The sequence below is a fragment of the Peromyscus eremicus genome, chromosome 8b (genome assembly GCF_949786415.1).
Source record: "Peromyscus eremicus chromosome 8b, PerEre_H2_v1, whole genome shotgun sequence".
Taxonomy (NCBI): domain Eukaryota; kingdom Metazoa; phylum Chordata; class Mammalia; order Rodentia; family Cricetidae; genus Peromyscus; species Peromyscus eremicus.
In genome coordinates this window covers 1,924,359-1,932,486 of record NC_081424.1, presented here as the reverse complement: position 1 = coordinate 1,932,486, position 8,128 = coordinate 1,924,359, and the positions used below count along the sequence as shown (strand labels likewise).

Here is an 8,128-nt window from a genome sequence, read left to right as displayed (position 1 = left end):
TGTGCCTGTCTTAGGTTGGCCTGCCTAACAGGCTCCTACCCATCTCTGGTTTCTAGTCCTCAGAGGGTGGTTCCCCTGGTAAGCAACTAGGGTGCGATAGCATTAGACAGAGGCATCATGAATTTCTGTGAACCAAGCTCTTATTACTTCATTAGGAGGGCAATGATCAGAGTGTTCCAGAGCCATTAGCAGTTGCAGGGTCATAGTATTGAAGCAGTGCTGCTGGGAAACATGCTGTAGGAAACACTCAAACAACAGAATTATTAAGAGTATCATTCCCCCTATCATTGCCCATGCTATAAATTTTGAAGGGTCAATGATTGATTTTATATGATCCCAAATTTGAGTAAAAAATGTTGTAGACACCTCCAGTGGTTTCACACATGTGGAGTTCAGGCTTAAGATTTCATTAGAGAGTTGTACCACAAAGTTTAAGAGCTGTTTGCTCCACAGTCTCAATATGATGTCCCTTAACTGACTCCTGGCTTGTGTTATATTTGAGAATGGGTAAGGGGTAAACAAAAGGAGGAGAATTGGGAATCATAGCTTTCTCTTACCAGCCATCTTAATGTCTGGATTTCTTCATCCAATAAATCTAGTTGTTGCTATAAATTGAGAATAGCTAACTGGAAATGGGAATTAATCAGCTGTTGAGTGTTAAATGCTTGGGCTGATTCTTCTATGGCCATATCAAGTGTAGAGATAGTGGCTCCCATTTCAAACAGGGAGATTGTGGTCACTGCACCACCTCCCACAGCAAGCAGAATAGCAGCCATTATGGCTGCCCTTATTCTAAAGTCTCTTTTTATTCTGGTTTGTTCCATCAATTCTATCCCATGAAAATGTGCTACATTGGTCAAAGGTACCCAAAGGAAAGCAGGGAGGCACACCACCACTGCCCAGGAGGCCTCCCAAGGATTCCAGCAGGGTCCCAACTTACAAAGGTCCTGAGTGCAATTTAGCATTGGCATGAAGGAATTGTTTAAGATAAAGACAAAGGGGATCTTTATGCTTACAGGGTATCATAATATAAAAGGTATAATCTCCATTGAAATAAGTGCCTCCTCTTACAAACAGAAAGGGCCTTAAATCCATGTAAGAATGGGGGCCACATAGAGGCCAGGCCCCCAAAACAGTTCTGGTCTTTTTTACTTGTCTCATGAGGTAACCATCAGTAGTTTTTGGTGTGGTACTGTTCAAAAATGATGTAGCCTCACCATCCTCTGGTGTTTAGACCCAAAGCCCCATGTTAGCTTTTCCATAAAAGGGACAGGGTACAGACTCAGGAAGTAAATTATCCCAGTTAATAGGTATTCAATCTTGTTGGTATATTCCCCCAAATTCAAACAAATGGAATCAAACAGTTGCTGAATGCCTTCAGCGATGTTTTCTCCTTTTTTCTCAATAGTGAGGCCTGTTATTTTGATACCCAGCATAAATCTGGTCATTCTTCCAATTACCCCTTGTAGTCCTGTAAAATCTCCTGTAATATAAGAGGAGAAAGGTATGCACCCAGAATCATTCAACCTATGGTGTGCATCAAAGCAAAGGATATTTGCTAAATCATAAAATCCAAATAAATAATTACAAAACCTTAAAACAGGGTGTAAGGAAGGCCCAAGATTTTGTTAGTTGTATAAATTCCCAGGAAAGAAGGGGTGGTTACTGCAACAGGCATTGAGATAGGTGGGGTAGGGACTAATGCCTAAAGATCTTTGGCCTGAACAATCATTGGTAGAATCAGTAGCAAGACTGTCAGCAAAGAGAGATGTCTTCCTCGAGGTTTTCTTGACCTATAGCAGGCCATATGTCTCTGATTGGCACCCATATTGGGTTAGCTTGACCCTGTGGAAACACATAAGCATATTTTTGCCCACATGTTAATAAGGGGGCAGGAGATTGCCAGACATTAGATATAAGGTCTCTTTATCTGACTAGAGGGAGTGGTGTTTCTCTTGGGAGAGAGGCCCAATGCTTATAGGCTGGACTCAGGCCTTTATCATCAAAAGACAGGAAGTTGCTCTTAAACAGAGCTTCCCACCAGGACCAAGTGTGAATCCCTCTTCAATTCCTTGTGTGTTTTTTGTAAATTATTCTTTAGTGAGCGGTTTGTTCTGTCTACAGTTGCCTGTCCTTGTGGGTTAAATGGAATACCTGTGGTGTGCTCTATTTTCCATTTCCTAAGGAAATCCTTAAAGTGTTGAGAGGTATATACTGGGCCATTATCTGTTTTTATATTCCAAGGCACTACCATGACCATCACAGTGTTTTTTAATGCCTTGGTTGCCTGGGAGGCTTTTTCCCCAGTCTGTAAAAATGAGGAGTAGGTATCTACTATTACATGTATATACTTTAAGTTGCCCAATTGGGGTGGGGAGGGTGATGGGTAATATCCATTTGCCAGAGTGTATTGGGCATTAGGCCCCTGGAGTTAACTCCTGCTCTATTGAGTAGTCCCAGGGGTACTAGGGTAACACAGATGGTGCAAGTTTGTGCTAGGTGCTTACAGCTTGACAGGACCAAGTCAGGAAGAAGTTTATGGAGGTTATGAGATGACAGGTAGAACTGTTGGTGTAAGCACCTGTCCTGCTCCATCACTGGAAAGGACACTGTCATGATCATTTTATCTACACAGTGGTTGCCAGTGGCCAGCATTCCTGGCAATCCCGAGTGTGATCAAATATGGGATATATACCAGGGATGCTTCTTATTCTCTAGCATGTCTTTTATTGCATTCATGGTCATGGAGATGGGTTCTCTAAGGGTTTTTAGTTTAGCAAAGGACAATAGCTTGCATGCCTGGGTCATGTATCAGCTGTTTAAAAAAATGTTTATGGGCATTGACTGGCTCAACTCCGGTACTTTAAGGATGGCCAGGAGTTTCCCAATTGAATGGAGCCTGGGTTGAGTTGAGTGTGAGTTATTTCTTTAGCATTAGGCATGGTTATTATTAAGCCAAAATTGGTCTTATTGGCATCTGTAAAGGATATAGCTGTTTGAGGAAGAGGGACATTCAAGAGATTAGCACACAGGCTTAAGGTTAACTCAAGAAGTGACAAGACTGACAAATGTTCATCTTGGGGAAAGTGGTTATCCAAGGTTTCTGGAAAACCTGTCATCATTTTCTGGAAGGGAAGAGAGTCTGCTCATAAGAGCTGAGTATTTAGGAAGGAGAAGGGGAGGACAATCTTGTCTGGTTCACAGCCCATGATTCTCCTGGCTGTTGCTCTTACCTTGATGCCTAGATAAAAAGCAATATCAAACTTTGAGGTGATTCAGGCTAACTCAGAATGTGATAGACGCATCCAGATTAGTGGGCCTGATTGCCATAGTGCTCCCAATATGCCGCCCTTAGTCCAAAGGACTAGGGCTATTGAGGGAATATTTGTATTATGTCAGCTTAGGAAGGCATTATAGGTAAAGTCACTAGCCCTCTTTAAGAGATCCTTGCCCCCCTTGTCATCTGTATTTTTACAAAAGGGAAGATATGCCCTTCAAGAAGTGAGAACACTTGTCTTATATCCTCATCAGGAATTGGGAGAAATTGTTTGAGCCAATTAATGGTGCCACAGAGTCCCTGTAGGTCTGTAAGGGAGTAGGACTCTCACATTATAATAGAGGCATTGAGGGGTTGGATGGTTTGGCTCATTTGGTAGCCCAAGAATATAAATGGGGGTAGCCATTGTATCTTTTCCGGGATCAACTTGAGGTGAAGGGCTCCTAAGTCCTCAAGGAGCTGGGGCAATAACTCCTGAAGTCTCTGTCTGCTTGGGTGGTCCGGCAGGATATCATCCATATAGTGGATCATTAATATCTCACTGGGGACCTTAGCTAAGGCCTGTTTAACATACAACTGGCAGATAATTGGACTGTTTTTCATACCCTGGGGTAACACCTTCCAGTGATAATGGCAATCAGGTTTTTGAACATTGAGATCCCAGACAGTGAATGTGAAGTGCTCTATGTCCTCTGGAGCCAGTGGTATTGAGAAACAACAATCTTTAATATCTATTACAAGAATATGCCCTCCCCCTGGTGGAATAACATTTGGTTGCTGCAGCCCTGCCTGAGAGGAGCTCATCTTTTCCATTTGTGCATTGGTTTGCCTTAAGTATTGCAGAAGGTGAAATTTTCTTGACTTTTTCTTAATTACAACAATGGGGGTATTAAATCTACTCTGGGAAGGCTCAATATGGCCCAAAGAAAATTGCTCTTCAACTAATTTTCTCAACTCTGTAAGTTTGGCCACTGGTCCACCCATACAGGCTTCTGGGATGTCCAATTTAATGGTATGGGCCTTGGAATATTTATAACTGTGTGAGGGACAGTGGCCTTTAGAATTGAAGGTGAAGGCTAGAATTTCTACCAGATTGACCTGTCATGTTGTGTGTTACTATATCCTCATAAAAGGCTTTATCATCTGTGGTAAGCATAGCCCCCATTTCTTCTAATAGATCGTAACCCCAAAGTGTACAGGGTGTATCAGCTATAACAGGGTGGAATCACCCCTGACTACCATCAAGATCCTTCCAGTGAACCAGGTGAAGGGTTCTTTTAGAAGGCTTATTTCCTCCTACACTGGTAATGGTTAGGGCATCTTTAAGTTTCCAATGTGGGAAAGTTTGAGCATTATTAAGAGATATCACAGTGGCTTCTGCCTCAGTGTCTACCAGACCCTTATTGGTCTGCCATCTAGGTAGAAGGTCATCATGGGAGAATGGGGAAATATTGGAAGGGTCCAGAACAGTCTGGGTTTGGAGAGACTCCTACTTGCTGAACTGAGGAGTGCCCCTCCTCAAGTTTAAAGGAACTTGTGGAGAGCTCCTGCAATCACATGCCCAATGAAACCCTTTTTGGCATTTGGGGCATTTAGTTTTGGGTCTAGCTTTGGGACAGTCTCTACGAAGGTAACCTTGCTGACCACAGCCCCAGCAAGAATGGTCAGGTGAGTGGGGAGAGGATTGCCCATGATCATTATCTTTGGAAGCTAATAATGCATTGAGGGAGGCTGTAAGGGCAGCTATGGTTCCTACCTAGGGGTCAAGATCATGATTAGCAATCACCCATTTATAGATGTCCTCATTACACACTGCCACAATTGCATTGTGGGTAGGGGCATTAAGTGCTTCTCATGTTAATTGCTTAATGATCATCTCCCTGGTCAGGCCAGGATCCACCTGTTTCTCCATTGCCTCATTGACTGGGGCTAAGAAGTCAGTAACAGGTCCCTGGGATGTAGTATCAGATTATGAAAGTATATGGTCAGAACCTGAGGAGTACAGGATTTCAAGGCTATAAAAGCAAGTTCAGAGACCTGCTGAAAATAGGCATGCAGGCCAATTTGGGCTTGGGTCAGAATTAACATACTGGCCCCTACAGGTCAGCATGTTTACAGAAATAGCAATATTATATTGAATATTTAGACATGCTTGTGCTTCAGCTTGTTCTTCATAGGCTGCTCACCAATTACGAAAGATGGTAGGATCGAATACTGCTTTCATTAAATGGGACCAATCACAATAGGTTTGTAAATGCATTGCCCATTGTTGCAGCACTTGTTCAAAATATGGTGAGTCAGGGCCTGATTCATTACTGGCTTTACGAATCAAAGACAGATCTGTAAGAGGGGTGGGCACCCAGGGCTGGTTGGCCGCATTAGGTCCTACATTGACTGGAAAGGCAAACGATTAGTAGAGTGATATTTAATTGTTGGGGCTTGTATAAGGGGCTCAGGTACCAGGGCAGGACAAGCTGAGGGTGATTTTGTCTTAAGGGAATCACAGTGAGGCTCTTCAGGGCATGAGGATGAGGGGAGTTCTGCCCAAGGATAAGAGTTCCCTCTGTAGGAGGTGAGGCAGGAGGGGATTGTATAGGGTGTTTCTTTGGAGGGTTGTCCTCATCCTCCAAATCTGGCTGTACATATGGAGGCAGGAAGTCACTTCTTCCTGTGTCCTATAGAATGTCTGGCAGTTTCTTCTGTGAAACAGGAACCTGAAGGACCATCTTGTCTTGCCTTGCAAAGTTCAGTGCTCACTTTCCTATGGGTCCTGCATGTCCAGTTTATACAAGATTTTATCAAGCATTTGACACAAGGGCACTTTTTTTTTTTTGCCCAGTGGCTAATTTTTACTACAAAGAAAGCAAACTCCATAATGAATTTCTTCAACGCCCATTGTCTTCTCTGAAGTAGAATTGTGCTGCCAGGAGCAGACATGTCTCAATGTCCAGAAAGTCAAAGTTCTTAAAACATTTTAAATGCCATATTCTATAGGTCTTTGAAGTGTTTGAAGATTACCTACCTAATTGAAATATATCTATGTATACCTAGAAAACTTAATTAATATGCCTATAAGTTTGACTACCATAGAAGACTAATTATTAATCTGTATTTTTTAATTATCCATTACAATTTAAATGAGTTAATAGACATAATACCTTAAATGAGAGTAGAAATATATATATAATATAACAAAATCAACTCTAAATTTGTATCAATAAACTGAAATCCATAGCAATGTAAAACATTTTAAACAAGTTGTTGCTCTTTAAAATTTCTTGATAAACTTAATGAGGAAAAAAAATCGCTCAACTGGAAGAAGTCAAGCAAGCAAGCATAAAACAGATCCAGGATGCAATTGACATACAGAAGGCACAGCAGGCACTGGTTCAGAAGCGCCGCTACCTCTTCGACGTTCAGAGGAATAATATTGCCTTGGCCTTGGAAGTCACCTACCAGGAATTGCTATATAGAGCATATAAGGAGGTGAAGAATCGCCTGGACTACCATATTTCTGTACAGGACATGCTGCGACGCAAGGAAGAAGAGCACATGATAAACTGGGTGGAGAAGAATGTGGTGGAGAGCATTTCTGCACGGCAGGAAAAGGAGACCATTGCCAAGTGCATTGCGCATCTAAAGCTGCTTGCAGAGAAGGCTCAAGCTCAGCAGGTATGTGAATGTATCTGTCTCAGTTGAGATGGCCAGAGAGAGTTAACTTAAATGAGAACTAGTCTATGTGAAGAACTCTTCCTGTATTGCTGTCTATTGAAATTACAGTGTACCTTTCCTGAAAAATGATCGAGATTGATTTAGTGACTTAACACTATTGGCCAGTCAGGTATTTCTGATCCTTGCTGTGTATCTGGAGTTGTCTGGTGATCACTTTTGAATTAGTAATTTGCAGCAGCTTGCTGCCTGACAGAAATTACCAAGTTATGGTTTAAACTTGTAACAAGTTATACCATCTTGTAATAAAATAACATTTGAAACAGAAAAAAAAAAGTAGGTTTATTAATCTACCCCTTCTGGGTCTGAATTTCTCTATGATTCATTTTAACAGTTTTTTTCTAAAGCTTTTGTCTTGGCACTTAAATTGACCAACCTTTTTAATGCTAAAATAAAAATGATCAATTTTTGTTCCATTTTCAGACTGCCTAATGTGTTATCAGAGACCGAGTTCCTTCCATGGTAAAAATGTTTCCCTTTTTTTTAATGTGGGAAAAAATTCTCTTTTAACTAATTTTACCCTTTAAAATATCTTAATTGACTTAACCAAGTCTGTCAACTGCATAGAAGAGTAGAAGTTTGAGGGAATTTCAAAGCAGCTACCTAGTGTGGTGGCAGTCTGAAATTGGAATCCAGAGGTCGGGGGAAGCCCACCACCCACCAGGAGAGAGAAAGCCAAAGATATTCTGGCCATGTGTGCTCCAGCCTGAGCCATGCAACTGGTCCTGAGCCAGGGGCTCTGTAAGCCCACAAGCAGACTGGATGGGTGTAGCTCTGGCCACTTGCAGCTCTGGCCGTGTGCAGCGTTCAGCTCCAGTGGAGCTGGGGCCCAAAAGGCCACAGGCAAGTGGCTTTTTTTTTGTGAGTTCTTGCCCCACAGTTGGACGCCAATGTAAATGAATTTCTAAGTGGTCTTATTAAATAAAATACACGGAGCCAAATATAGGGGTGAAAGCCTTAGATCAGGTAAATAGGGAAAGCTACCAGCCAACCTTACCTCACCAACTCTGCAGCTTCCAAATGAGAGTTACTTCCTGTCTACCCACACCTTTATTGCCTTGCTGTTCTGCCCTCTCATTGGCTATCTTAGCCCAGCTACCTCACTTCCTCTTCCTACATAGC

The 8,128-nt window shown here is 42.2% G+C and overlaps 1 pseudogene; it reads left to right on the top strand.

The window, feature by feature from the left end:
- The first annotated feature begins 6,548 nt into the window (after positions 1-6,548).
- On the top strand, positions 6,549-7,282 carry LOC131918716 (ATP synthase F(0) complex subunit B1, mitochondrial-like; annotated as a pseudogene).
- The last annotated feature ends 846 nt before the right edge of the window (positions 7,283-8,128 follow it).